The following is a 14,315-nucleotide window of genomic DNA, read 5'->3' as shown; positions in this document are numbered from 1 at the left end:
CCAAAGCACATTTTTACAGCCAAGTTATTTCTGATTCTTTAAAAGCAAAAGCAGAAGCAAAAAAAAAAAAAAATGTCTGGAAGGAGCGGGCTCTGCTGTAATGTAATGTCTCAGCAGAATGCCGGCCCCTGGGCCGCGTGGCTCCTGTCCTGGCCCAGGAGGCCCGGAGACGTCCGCGAGCAGGTGGGGATCCCAAGGCTGCGGGCGGCTCCCCTGGCAGTTTAATTATTCCAGGGACACGAGAGAGTGGCGTGACGATGATTTGATGTGGAAAGGAGGGGAACACACAGCCAGGGAGAGGAATGGACAATTTACAGATCTGTCTGAACTTAGAAGGGCCTCCCTCTGTTTCTAAGTGAGTGGCTTCCTGGGGCATCGTGAAAATGCCGTGACTTTGGATTTGTATCCAAACCACCGAGAGCATGTGCGTGCGTGTGTGTGTGTGTGCACGGTGCATGTGAAGTGATTAGGTCTGCTTGTGCATGTGTGTGCCTTAGTGGGTCTCCAGTGACGGTGACAGCGCATCGTTCCCACTTCCCTGCGTGTCCACAAGCATGCTTCCCGAGAGAGGCCGTGCTCGGTCAACGTCTGTCCAGTTTCTGTGAGCACGGCCAGTGAGCGTACTCTGGGTGCAAGGGCCGGAGGGCCGTGTCTGCGCGCTCTGACTGGCACACCAGGATGCCACCTTCCCGAGGGCAGGAGTCTCGGCTGGCGTCATTCACCAACATACCCCGGGCTCCCGGTGCAGTGTTCGTTTGCGGCCGCCTGTCCCTGTGGTGGCAGCGCGGGCCTGAGCGTGAGAAGACGTGCCTTCCGGTGTCCTGTGCCCGGGCACAGTGGTGGGCTGTATCGGCTCTGGGGCAAGTGTGCAGCTTATCCATTAGGACTGGGGGAAGACTGTGCACAGACACGATTGGGGACTGGACAGGGACACATTAGAGACGTATCTAGAAATATCTTCATAAATATGTCCAGATCCTCTCCAGGAGGCGCTGGACTCTCTGCTCATGGTCCTGGTGAATCTGGATTGGGGTCTTGGTTGCTGACCCTTCAGCCACAAATGCAGCTTAGATTCAATTATTAGGAAGAACCTCAGGGTGGAAGATGAACTTTTGGTCAAAGACACTCATTATTTACTGCTGAAGCTGTGACAGCCCCTCTGGCTGTCTCCCACCCGCACTGACACTTCCAACGCCGTCTCTCTCCCCTCGGTCTCTCCGGGCTCCCCTGCCTGTGCCGGGGCCTCTCCTATAGACACAGGCCTTAGACACACTGTCGTGGCCAGTGTTCCCTCCCGCAGTCCGGACCTGACCCCCACCCCGTCACCGTGCTCCACCTCGTCTCCACCCTGCTGCCATGCTCCTGGTCCCTTGCCACCCAGCTGGCACCCTGGTAATGAGTCTCTCCCTTCTCAAGGTCAGCTCCGTCTCAGGACTTCTCCCCAACGGTAAGGATGATAAATGGCTGTTGTGGCCAGAGACTGGGGAGGTGACATTTCTCCAGCCTTCCGAGAGTCCCGTGAGCCTGCTGCTGTTGTCCCAGTCTTGTTTTCTTGATCATCCCGGCTTCCCGAGGAGCCCAGGGCCTCTCTGCAAAGGCCAGGCATCAATCCTGGGAAGGCAGGGAGGCGGGGTGGGTGGGGTGTGTGGAAGGGAAACTCTAGGGCACCTGCCCTGCTGTCCACGCCAAGCAGAAGAGGAAACTGAGGCACGATCAGACACTCAGCTTCTTTTCCTCTCCCAATCCTTGTCCTATTGCAAGTCATGTTTCTGCTTCCCCTAGACAGGATGTCACCGTGCATTCTTTGCCGCACAAGGGGTCTATTAGATGCTAATGTGGTAACTGGTGGCTCCCAGAAAAGGAGAATTAGAAGGTTTAGACAAGCCCCGCTGGTGAGCAAAGGCAAGAGACAGGCTGGGGACGGTGTCTGGGTGGGACGCAGAGAACAGGCTGAGGCTGGTGGGAAGGACCAGGAGAGCTGTTGGGAGATTGAGGAGGCCAGCAGCAAGGACCCAGCTGGCCTGGAGGAGATGCTAGAGGCGAGGGGTGCAGGGGTCCGCAGTGGGCGACGTAAGGGACATCAGAGGAACTGCCGAAGGGGCTCTTCGGCGGGGACGAGGGGCAGAGGTAACGGTGAAAATGAAAGGCAAGCAGGCTCCTGAGCGTGATGGGCTGGTGGGAACGGCACCAGAAGTTGTCACGTTGGGGTGCGGTATACGTCCCTTCTCTTGGTGGCAGGCCCCTTTCTGCAGAGCCAGGCAGGGGCTGATCATCTGCTTGGTGCTGTGCAGTTTGCAAAGTTCTCACGTGACCTGGACCAGCCCCTGAAGGCACGGCAGGCATTAGAACTTACAGCGGGAGCTGGGGAAGGGGTGGGCTGATGAACCGGCTTCTCGAGGCCAGTCAGCAGGGAACTGACCACTAGGACAAGGGGTTAGGTCTACCGAACAGCACCTGCTGTTGCCAGGTGCGTTTTAGGTGCTGGGATTAGAGTCCGGAACCACACCGATGGAATCCCCGATTCCATGCAAACCATCAGTAAGATGCTTCTCGGTGCCTATGAGGAAGATAAAACAGGTGAGTGGCAGTGGTGGCAGGACAGGGGACCTGGGGAGGGGACCCCTTGGCCAGAGTGGTCCGGGAGGCCTCTCTGCGGAGGCGACACGTAGAAAGAGATCCGAGCGACGAGGGGTGGGCTCGCGGGGACTCAGGCAGGGTCTGAGCAGGAGGAAGGGTGAGTGCAGAGATCGCAGGCTGACAGGGATCGCAGCCCAGTGTGCAGCGCTTCCTGGGCGGGGCTGGGGGAAGGCGGCGCTGGAGGGCGGGCAGCGTGAATGCTGCGGGGCCTGCAGGCTGCAGCGAGGACCATGGTACGGCCGCAGCTCCTGAAAGGTTTTTGAGCAGTTGACTGACCTGACCTGACTCTGGTTCAGGTGGCTCCCCGACTGCTCTGTGGAGGACAGGTTTGGGGGAGAGCAGAGTTAGAGGTAAATGAGGAGATAAGTGTGTGGTCCGGGTGAGAGAGGATGGGGAGTTGGTCAGGTAGTAGCAGTGGAGATGGTGGGAAGGGACAGGATTCAGGATTCGGGAGGGAGAGCCCGCCGGACTTGGTGATGGGTGGGACATTGGGTGTGAGGAACGGAGCCCGACAAAGAGCAGCTGCGTGGGGGGGAGGGGCATTGTGGAGATGGGAGGGGCTTCAAGGGGGGCAGACTTGGACTGGGAAGAGGGGGTGTGCTGTCCTGTCTTGGTTCAAGGTGCTCCAGTGCACCCTAAGGGAAGATGGCAAGTTGGCAGTGGGTGTGCGATTCCGGCCAGTGGGTTGGTCTGGGCTGGAGGTAAACTTTCAAGTCTTCATCAGACAGAAGGATATGACATCTGGGAAGAGAGCGTAGACACAGAGTCGGGGCTGAGGACAGAGCTGGGGCAGTATGGCCACAGAGGTCTGAGAGCTGGCGAAGGGGCCGAGAAGCAGCAGCCTGAGGTTGGGGTACACCGAGGAGGGGAGACTGGAAGAGCGCGGCGGGGAGGAGACAGGTCAATGGTGGCAAACGCCATGGAGAGACCCGGTTAGGAGAAGACAGAGACTCTGCTGTGGGCTTTGAGGTGTTGGGAAGTCACTGGCGACCTCGACCTCGACTGAAGCCTTCTCCAGGAAGAGGGGGGATTAAAAGCCCAGGCTGAGGGGCATCGGTGGTGGTGTGTGGAGCAGGGGAGAGTACTGACGAGCAGGTCTCTGCTGGGTGGCCAGACAAGGAAACGGAGGGGCTGGGGTGTGGGGTCAAGAGACACTCTTTTCTTTGAAGATGTGAACCAGGAAGACATGCTTGTTAACGGGAATGATTCAGAGAGAGACAGGGATGACCTAGGGCACAGAGGGACTCATTTCAGGAGAAAGTCTTTCAGAAGATGAGACTAGATGAGGTCCTGTTCGCAAGTGGAGGGCTTGGTCCTAGAAACTGCAAGTTGCTTTTTCAGAAAAGAAGGCAGAAAATGTGAGGACAGACGGAGGTTGGGGGTGAAGTAGGGGTAGGAAGAGGGACGGGTCTCTGGTTTCATTCATTTCTCTATGAAGTGGATCAAAGCTGCCATCTGGCGAGGGGGCGAGCAGGTAAAGTGGCCATTTGGGAAATGAGGGACATTTTTGAAATAATTCTTGGAGAGTTGGAAAGTGGATTTCCTAAGAAAGTGCAGAAACATGGCTGGGCAGAGTTCACAGGTGCGCCCGGTCATGGATTTGAGCCAGTCAACGTGGCTGCGTGATACTCTCTAGAGGGTCCTGGATGGCGGTCAGTGGATGGGGTGCAGGTGCCAAGCAAATGGATAGTTGGGTTTAACCAGGGTTGGGTTGTTTCCAGATGAGTACGAAGGAGGGAGAGGGGACCAAGGACATCAAGAGTTCTAGGAAAAGTCTGGTTTTATAGCTGGTCCATGAAATCGCTGAGGAATGAAGGGGAATACGAACAGTGTCTGTCAGCAGTGAACACGGGGAATGAATTGGGAGGCCTCAGTAGATGAGAGACTTGTTAGCAGAGGAGTACTAGAGTTCTCTAGGGCACGGGAATCAGACGAGGGGGACCCTTCAACTCAGAGGTGCGGCAGCTGTTGGTGAGGATGAGGTCCCGGGTATGACTGTGTGAAGGTGGAGAGAAAGAGCCGGAGACATCTCGGGCTCAGGTGGGGCCTGGGAACTGAGGCCAGGTGTCACCTGGATCACCTGCGAGGATATAAAGATGCCGAGAATGACGGCAGGAAGAGTGGGGGTAGGGGGAGGAGAGAGACAGTGAGCCAGGTTCCAAAGCCATCAATGGGTGACTAATCTTTCCTTCTTAGAATTTCAACGTCATCTAGTGAAGTGGTTTTAAAACGATTCGTAAGACTCTCAAGTCTTGTTTACAGGAAGCATGTTGAGCAGCTTGGAAAGGCGGAGGCAGTGGAAGCCATCTACTGGAAGTGGGGCTGGGGAAACTGAGTCCCTTCCTCTGGCCTCCACGCTGGGGACCTTGGGGAGGGCTTGGCAGCACTTCCCTCGGCTCACGGCCTGAAAGCCACGGATTGTATCCAGTGCCCCTTGTTTTACGTGAGGAACTGGAGGACTCCTCCTCCAAGGTCATCCTGGTGCTGAGGACAGAGACAGGAGTGGGCCCCGGGCTTCCTCGCCACTCCAAACCTGCTTCCCCGTTCTGCGTGGGTTTCCCCTGAGGTTCCTAACTGCGGGTCAGTGCGGGACTGACCGCAGCACCGGCAGGAAGCTCCTCTGCAGCCCGTCCCTCCGGAGGTCCATTTCACTGTCTGGCCTCTCTCAGAACTGCGGGAGAGCACTGCCCTGTCCTGGCAGGAGGCCAGGCCGGTGGCCGAGGGACTGACCAAGCTCAGGGTCTGCCCTTGAGAGGGGAGATCGGGGTTTAAGAGTAACTGGGACTTGGCCATGGCTGGGCTCCTAGGGTTTTGGCTGGATGTGGTGAGACAGGATCGACCCACAGGCTGGAAGTCATGCCCAGGCTGAGGTAGGCATCCAGCTAAGTGGACTGTCCAAGTAAGGTATCGGGGTGGCCGAGAGGCGGGAGCCAGCTACAGGGCGGTGGGGTGGAAACCAGCTCCGAGAGATGGCAGGGAAGGTGCTGGGCGGCTGTGCGTGGAGGGGCCCGTCCAGGCCAGCAGGTTAAGCCCAGGAATGGGCAGGTGGAGGCAAAGCACGTGCGCAAAGCCAGCTGGTCAGCCCTCCATGGTGGAGCCATCTGCCCATGCACAGGGGAACCCCACCTGGCCTGTGCCCCTGGGAAGGGGCTGTCAGTGTTTACAGGTGTCAGCCAAATAAGTCTGAGTTCAAGTCAGCAGAGTGCCCAGCAGAGGTGGAGTGTCAGGAAGGGAAACCGAGGCAGAGGGCCAGGTGCACTGACAGGGACAGGGGGTGTCTGTACAGGGACGCACTTCCCACGCCTGATCCCTGGCTTCCTCAGGCCCAGTGCACAGAGGACGCCAGGCTGTCCGTGTCCTGAAGCCCTGTCCCGGCCCCACACCAGCAGGCTCAGCTCGCCCCTGACCCTCCTAGGAGAAGCCTTCCCTGTCTGCCTTGTCTGAAAGAGCTCCCGCCTTCCTCGTGTCTCTCCATTAACCTGCTTGACGTTCCCTCGAAGCACTTATCACTACCCGATATCGGAGAACATACGTGTTTACTTCTTCTTATCCACCTTCCACGCTAGCACTGGACGAGAAGCACCCCCAAGACAGGGAATTTGGTTTCCTATTGTCTGGATCCCGGGACAGCAGACCAGCCTGACAGTGAGCTGGGAGGATGCCCGCAGCCCGTCCTCTCCGGCCTCTCCGTCACCGAGGTGGAGTTGCAGGCTCTCCGGCTCTGGAGCTGGGCTGGGGTTGGGGCTGCCCCCCAGGCCCACGCAGCCCCTCTTGCCCAAGCATCCTCTTCCCGCAGCCCTGGGCCCCCCGCAGCAGCAGAGGGGCCCTGGCTGTCATGCCCCAGCCCAGTGCTGCGGTGGCGGTCACCCCTTGCTGAGAACGGGGCCTTCGCAGGCCGAAGGCAGCTGGGCCCTGGGACGCTCTGGGCTCATTGTATCAAGGCCGATAAGCCTCAGTAAGTGACTCTAAAGATAATCAATTGTTTTCAATCTAAGAGAAACAACCGGCTCCAAGGAACCTCTATTTAAAAACCGCACACAGAGGCCAGATCCATCTTTTGCTAAATTGTTGCACTCTGATATGATTTGACTTGGCAGGTTCAGTTGCTGCCTGATGGTGCCCGGGAGGGGGCTGGGCAGGGGCCTGGCAGGGGGCTGGACAGGGGCCTGGCAGGGGGCTGGGCAGGGGCAACAGACAGGGGGAGTTTCAGGGTTAGGGGCCCGCTGAGCAGGAAGGAGAGGAGGGTCTGGGCAGACAAAGAGGAGGGAGCCTCACTTCCCAGCTTCACCCACCTCTGAGACGCAGGTAAGGGCTCCCCTGCCGTATGGGACATTCTGCCTTAACCCCCTTCCTCCCTTCTGCTGAGCTGGATTACTGGCCTGGCTGGAAGGGACCTTACACAGTAGGGTCCAAAACCTTGCTTTTCTAGAGAGGAAAAGAGACTCAGAGAGGTTAATCTGCTACCCCGAATCACACAGCAAAATGGAGCCAGGGCCTGGGACCCCGAGGCCCACCTGGTGTCCCAATGCAGCCGTGCAGGGAGTCTTGTCTCTTCCCCAATGGCGGGGCACATCACTCCCCTGCCCTGCCCACCAGGCACCCTCTCAGGTGGGCACCCAGTGAACATAGTTAAATGAGTGAAGAGAGGGGTACCTGGGGTCCCAGGAGAGGAGGTTCTGTGGGGAGGGAATGGGGCACGTTAGCAGGTGAGGCCGCAGAGAGCAGATGAGCAGCAATCTTGGGAAGCACACGGCAGACCACGCCCCCTCTGCCCAGACCCTGCAGTGCTCCCCAGCTCGCTTGGAGTCAAAATCCAAGTCCAAGTCCTTCCGATGGGCTCGAGGCCCGCCATGGTCTCCCCGACTGCTACTCCTCTCCCCTCCAGGCACCCTGAGTATTGGTCGCCTTGCTGTCCCTCCTCCATGCCGCGCTCGCTCACCTCACAGATGGGAGCCATGGACTCTGGAGGAGGAAGGACGTGACGTGTACTCAAGGCAGAGTGGGGTAGAAACCAGGGCGGCGTGGAGGTCAGGCAGGAGGTCAGGACAGGCAGGTAGGGAAGGGCCTGGAAGGCAGGAGGATCTCGCCCCAGGCAGGTGTGCAGCAGAGGGACCCCGATTCTGCTCTCCAGGCCTGGGAGCAGGTCTCCAGCCAGCAGTGGGGTCTTCTGATGTCCCTGTCCTGGCAGGCCTCCCACGAGGGTGGCTGCTGAGGGACCCGCTGCGCCAACCACTGTGAGCTCTGGAAAGCAGGCAGAGGATGGACGGTATGGAGGGGTCCCCGGGCTGCGGGGGGGCACGGGAGCAATGCTTTCAGTCTCAAGGGCGATGAGGGCAACTCGAGGCTCAGCCCCAGCAATGGGCTCTTCTGTAGAGGAACTGCGGGGGGCCTGCGGGGGCCATGGCAACTCTGGGGGTCAGTGTCAAACCCCGAGACGGGGTGGTAGTCCTGTCAGTCCCGACTGTCTCCCTGGGACAGCTGCGGCCCCTCGGCCCCTCCTCCGCCTCTCCACACTGTTGGTGGCCTGAGGCCCGGACACGGCCATAAATAATAGTAATAACGAGAGAGTCTGTTCGAAGCGCGATGATTTTATGAAATTACATTTTTGAAAAGGTTAATTCTTCCATCTCCCCACTTGTATTTCAATCTGCAGAGACAAATGTGAATTAATTGGTCCCATTTCCTGCCCGGCCTGCACAGAAGCCTGACAAGATGTTTGCCTCCTGGGCCTGGCTTCTCCGCAGGCTCGCGGCCGCAGCCGGGCCCTGCTTCCCCCTGCAGCGGCCTGACCCGCCCGGCTCGGGCAAGCGCGGCCCTCCCTGCGCCCACAGGGCCCTGGCCAACAGGTGGCAGCGTGCCCGCGGTGCACTCAGCTCGCCCGGGGAAATCCCGGCAGGACGAGGGCAGACGGGACAGGAAAGGGCACCAACACATCCATGGAGGGCGGACTTGGAGGCAGCGTGCGGAAGAGCAGGTGGGGGTGGGGTGGTCCAAATGGGAGCACTGGAGCTGGGGTCCCCCACGGACTACAGAGCAGGCCACATGGGTGACTCGGAGAGAGGAAGTGAGTGGACACAGATGGACAGACAGACCTGAGGGAGAGGCCAGCAGCCGGTGGTAGACCCTTTTTCTGGTCCCTATTTTCCATCTTTTTACTGTTATTTTCTCCCAGATCAGGCGGAGGCTGTGTGTGGGAGAGACAGACCCTGACGGAGGCATCACCTCGATAGGAGGCAGGAAAATGGGGAGAAGAGTCTCCTTGGTGCTCTAGGTGTGACCTGTGTCCCTCCCACACCTCATCCCAGTCCCAAAGCAGCTTCACCTGTCCCCCTCCACCAGTGTCCCCCTTCCTCCCCTCCTCTCCTGGCTCGGGTGCCCTGCTCCTCCTCTAGGGTCCAGCCCCCCTCCGCCAGGTGAACCCCAGGTCGCTCAGCAGGTCTGCCTTGTGTCCCCCGCTCTGCCACTCCTGGCTGCGCCACCTCAGACAGGCACTGCCCTCTGAGCTTCAGTTTCCTGGAGTGAGGAGGTGGGGCAAGCTTATTCTGGGTCCCCTTCCAGCTCCGAGGGCGGGGAGTGTTTGAGGGGAGCGGAGGGGACAGGTGTGTTCTGCCGTGAGGCTGTGGAACGGTTTTACTGTGGATGGAGATCGTCAGTGGTTTCCAAGTGCAATAAAGTGGACCCACAGGGGACAGAGAGGACGGGAAGTGGAGGCGGGCCGTGTGGGGGCGTCTGCGTGCCTCTGGCCGCGCTGTGCGATGTAGGTGACTGTACTTGGGGGAGGGGCGCGTGCTGGGTAAACGCCTGTAGAAAGAATGATGTTTGCACCCGGCGGTGCACTTCGTGGAACATTTGCTCCAACACCTTCAGCTCAAAGCACAGCTGAACGTCGTCAGTTCAGCTGTCTGCCCGGAGGTGCTTCCCGTGTGGCTTGCGTCGGTTCCCCTCCCCGGGTCTGCTCCTAACATGTTATATTTCCAAGGGGGACTCCTAATCCTAGTTGTCCCCTAACCCACCACCCTGAAGCCTTGGGGGATACGTATGTGGACCTGCCTTCAGGAGGAAGAGGAGGCGAGACTTCTTCCTACCAGGAGTGGATCACTTCCAGACCAGACCACAGGGCTTGTGCATTAACTGGAATTAGCCCTAATGCTCAATGTGTACAGGGAGGAAGCATTAATTCCCCTGAAGGTTGTGGCGATCAGGGAGGGCTTCCTGGAGGAGGGGGCATTGAAACATAGATTACCCTCTATGGGCCAGAGGAGCCTGGGCAAATAGCTCAGTCAAAGGATAGGGGGTCAGGCAAGTGCCCAGGGTGTGGGAGGGACAGGTGGAGAGCCGGTCTATTCTGTGATTGTGACTCAGTTGGGTGTGAGACGAGAAAGGTGCAGAAAGGCTTCTCACAGGGGGTGTGGCTTGGAAGAGACACGGGTTTGTTCCAGTGGAGGAGAGAACAGCTTGGCAGAGAGGGTTCTGGTGTCAGGAAGGAGTGGGACAGAAGGGGGGACGACAGGGTGTGGATAAAAGGGGCTGGCAGGCGGCCAGCGGGGGGCCCCTCCTACCTGGTGGTCCAGAGGAAGAAAGGTCTGGGCTAGAGAGAAGCTCCAGGCTCCGGGCAGGGCCACGTCACCTGTTCCCTGGCATCAGTCCCCCCTGACAGGCATGCTCCCTGTTTATTCCTGTTCAGAGAGCGGGGAAGACCTATTTCCCTCCTAAGAGCCTATTTATTCTGCTTTCTCATTTTCCAATCCAGTGACTTTATGGCTTTTTTGTTGTTGTTTGGTTCCATCTCCCCAACAACAAGGGGAACCATTCCCTCTTCTTCCCGACCCCTGCTGGAGACCCACGGGCCGGGCTGATGCCGGGGCCTGCCGTGCCCAGCTCTTGCCTCGGGCACCAAGATGGTGTGGGGCCCACTGCCCTCTCTAAGCCACCAGGGCTGGGGTTGGAGCCCACACCAGAGCTGCAGCCTTGGGGCGAGTGGGGCAGGGGCAGTGGCTGCAACTGCTCACCTCTCACTGCCCACAGCCCAGGGGCCAGCAGGAGAGGGGGATTTGGGGAACAGGGGGGAGGGCCAGAGGTAGAGAGACACAGGCAGCTGGCAGGGCTGGGTGAGGCCCCCCATGCAGCTATGAGGGTGGGCCTGAAGGTGTTCTTGGCTTTGCTCCTTTCATGTATCTTTCCACACTTGGAGTGTGATCCCTCATCCTCGACATCCCCAATTCCCCCACCCGTGGATTTGCTGGTGAAACCCCCTGACTTCTCACCATCATGTCCTGGTTCCTCAGCATCCAGCCATCCCGTCTGACCTGCACCTTCACAAGAGCAAGAGGTCATGCACCTTTCACAGTGATCTGCCTCCCTCCCCTCCCTTCCGTTAGCTCTCGAAGGACGTGTTCATTACGTGAGACAGAAGGGCAGACCCCACGAGCTGCTATTTTCTGAGACGAGGCAGCAGGTAGGAGCAGCAGGCTCTGGGGGATGGGGGGGGGAGCAAGAGCTGGTTTATGGCCCTATTATGTCCGGGTGCCTGTCAGACATCCCAGTAGAGATGTCCTGAGAGTCAAATCATGAGTCTGGAGCCCAGGGTGAAGCCAGGGTTGGGCACTTGGACTCCGGACTCATGAGCATGGATGCTATTTCCCCAAAGGAAAGGGTGTAGTTAAAAAAAAAAAGCCAGAGTCAGGAATGACCTCAAACACTTCACTACTTTGTTGAAAGAAAGAGAGCGAGTAGGACAGGCAGAGAGGAAGAGGAACCAGGAGCCCGAAACATCCGATGCTCCCAGTTCTTCGTAAGGTGCCTGGTCCCCAGCGGTCTTTGGGCTGCTTCACATAATGGGCTCGCGTCCCCAGGGAGCAGACCAGAATGAACACAGACGGGATCAGAAGCCCAGCCCCGGCCCCACACCCCGCTCTATGGCCTTGGGCAAGCGACTTTGCCCCTGGGACCCACGTTTCCTCGTGCGGCATGCAGAAAATTCACAACACCGGCGGAACACCTGGCATCCAGGAGCCACACCATAAATGTCAGTTTCCTTCCCCCTCCTCCTCTTCCTAAAATAAAACCACCGTGGCATGCATCATCTCAGAAGGAAGTCCTGTAGAGTTGGAGATATTTGTCTTTAAATACACTATCTTACACTTGCCCACACTGACTCTCATCTGTCACTTTCCTGCCCACGCGCACACACTTGTGGGATTCTGTAGTGTATCCCCATTGGCTTGACATTTCACTTCCCCCAAAACTTAGTGCCATTTGCAGACTTCCAGCTCTCCCCGTGTGCTCCCTTCTTCAGAGGATTTATTAACATCTCAGAGAGGCAGCCCGTCCTAACGGCAGGCACTTCTGCACCCAGAGACCTGCCTAGCGAGGCTTCCAACCTCCTGCCCATTTCTAACCCAGGAGCCGTGCCCCCGAGATGCCCTCACCCTCCCGAGGGCCCTCTGGAAGCCCGAATGAGTCCGCCACAGGCCGCGCTACCTGCTCAGTTCCTTCAGGAGCCCGTGCTCCGGGGCTCAGGGCTCCTACCCTCTTCACAGGTGCATTCGGCATTTCTCACAGGCCAGAAAATGAAACTCATCAGTCCACGGGTCCCACGTCTCTTCAAAGGTTACTCTTGTGGTCCTACTGGGTTTCGCTCACCCTCTGAGGAGCAGACACTGTAACCCTGAGCCCACCATTCTAGTCCACCCCAGCTCCCACCAGCTCCATCTGCATCTTTGAGGGGAGGACCCCTCTGGACGCTGGAGCGCGCTCGGCCGGAAGTGCTGGGGACTCTGCTGCTGGAGCGGCCCTCAGACCTCTCCCTCCCATTGCTTCCATCCCCTCTCCTGCGTCAGCTCCAGTTTCTTCCAGCCACCACCCCGCTGATGGGCATTCCCACCCCGGCATCCTCACCCCTCAGCTGGGAGAACTCTAGTGTGGGTCCTGCGTCGTCACCCAGAGGTCCCAGTGGACCGAGCTCCAGTCACCCAGCATTGTGCCATCCTCGATGACACCCCTTCTATTGGCTCCCTTCTCTGCCCCATCTGCTGTCTCCTCACCCCTCCCCGTGTTTCCAGGGACCCCCTCCCAAATGAACTATGTGCTCCTGGATCTTTGTCTCAGGATATCCTTCTGGAGGGACTTAAAGCAAGACGTTCCAGCGGGTTAGCACAGGATAGCCAAGTGTCCTCTGCCATCCCTGGTCAGCCGCCCGCCCTGTCCAAGACCTTGTGGGGGCTGGGCCAGAGACCACTCCGGGTCAGGTCATTTCTGAGCACCGCTGTCCATGCTGGAGGAGTTTATCTCGCCACCAGTGCACCGTTTGCTGATTTATCTCTGTCCAGGGCCGTGGGGCCCAGCTGCAGACAGCAAGCATATTGAGTCGATTCCTAATGAACTGATTAGTCAGCTTAGCATTTTAACTGCAGCATTAAGCATCCGCTCACCCTCGTAAACGTGTGGAACCACTGAAGGCATTATGGCTTTCAGTCTGGTCACCATGTCATCGGGAAGGAGGGAGCTCGAGGTTTAATCAAAGCCAAGACTACAGCTGCAGCTGGGAGGGGCCTTTTCCGTCCACGGTGCCCAGCATCGCAGGGAGTTCATGGGGTCCTCCGATGTGGGAGCGACCTCGATCCGTCCCTCGATGCATCCCCCCACGCCTGGTGCACACAGACCTTCTTGGCCTGATGGTTGAAAGCTTTTCTAGACATGACCGGGCTGAAAAGTATCCTTCTGTGGAGAGAGGAGTAGGCCCCGACGGAGGAGGCTGATGTCCTTTCCTGCGCATGCTGGAGAGTAGTGGGAAAAGCGCATCCGTTTGTCTGTGTGGCCTCTTCTGTCAGTGACTCACTGTGGCCCTCAGATCCTCGTCTGGGGCTTTGTAGCAGCCAAGGCCATGTTTGGACCCTCACTGCGTCTTCCCCGAGCGCTCTCAGGCCTCTGGACTCTGCCAGCCTCGGGGTGCTGCGCTCGTCTGGCCTGCCTGCCCACGGGTGAGGGCGAGAGGGGGCGCGAGGATCGCCTTCCTCCAGGGGCGGGACCAGGTGTCGCACGGCGTGGCCGGAAGCCCACCGGCTGAGGTCGAACGTGCTCACAGGCAGGCCTGTGTGACTGGTACGTGGAACTGAGGACAAGTGTCTGTGTTCGGTGCTGAAGGAGAAATCCCAAAGGAGGCCTGGGGAGGCCCCTGCGTGGCCCCAGAGAGCCCTAAACCCTCGACTCTCCAAGTCTGTTCTCAGAAGGCAGTCCCGAGTCATCCCAGCCCTCATTACTGCCCGGGAATGTCCAGAGGGTTAGAAAAGCAGCATCCCAGCCCCCCACCCCGACCCTCCTGAGTCAGAACCCGCTCTCTTCTCGAGTTCACACGGTAGGTGTGTGTGGTACCGGCACAACCATCCAGCGAGCCTGCCAGGAGAGACACTGGACTCCGACCTGGGACGGGCCATCGGGGGAGGGGTCCAGTGCTCGTCTGGGCCTGCCATCCAGCAGGTGAGAACGGACAGCAGCCAGTAGCCAGGAAGTGGAGAAAAATACTGATGCGCAGTAGCTGGGCAAAGTGCTCTGGACATTGAACTCTGGGCCAGGCCTGTCCCTTGGCCTGTCGGCCTGTCGCCCACTGTCCCTGTCCGGCCCACTGCTGCCTCTGGACGCCCTAGCTCCTGGAACAAGATCATTTCCTTGACAGCGGCGCT

General features: G+C 58.7%; 1 protein-coding gene across 1 annotated transcript in view; it reads left to right on the top strand.

Moving 5' to 3' along the window:
* The window catches only part of LRFN2 (leucine rich repeat and fibronectin type III domain containing 2), a 181,021-nt gene that overhangs the window by 77,523 nt on the left and 89,183 nt on the right, over nucleotides 1–14,315 (top strand). The gene's annotated exons all lie outside the window — the stretch shown is intronic.

Source organism: Molossus molossus, unplaced genomic scaffold (assembly GCF_014108415.1).
Source record: "Molossus molossus isolate mMolMol1 unplaced genomic scaffold, mMolMol1.p scaffold_m16_p_8, whole genome shotgun sequence".
In the NCBI taxonomy this organism is placed as follows: Eukaryota; Metazoa; Chordata; class Mammalia; order Chiroptera; family Molossidae; genus Molossus; species Molossus molossus.
This window is presented reverse-complemented; position numbering and strand designations above follow the sequence as displayed.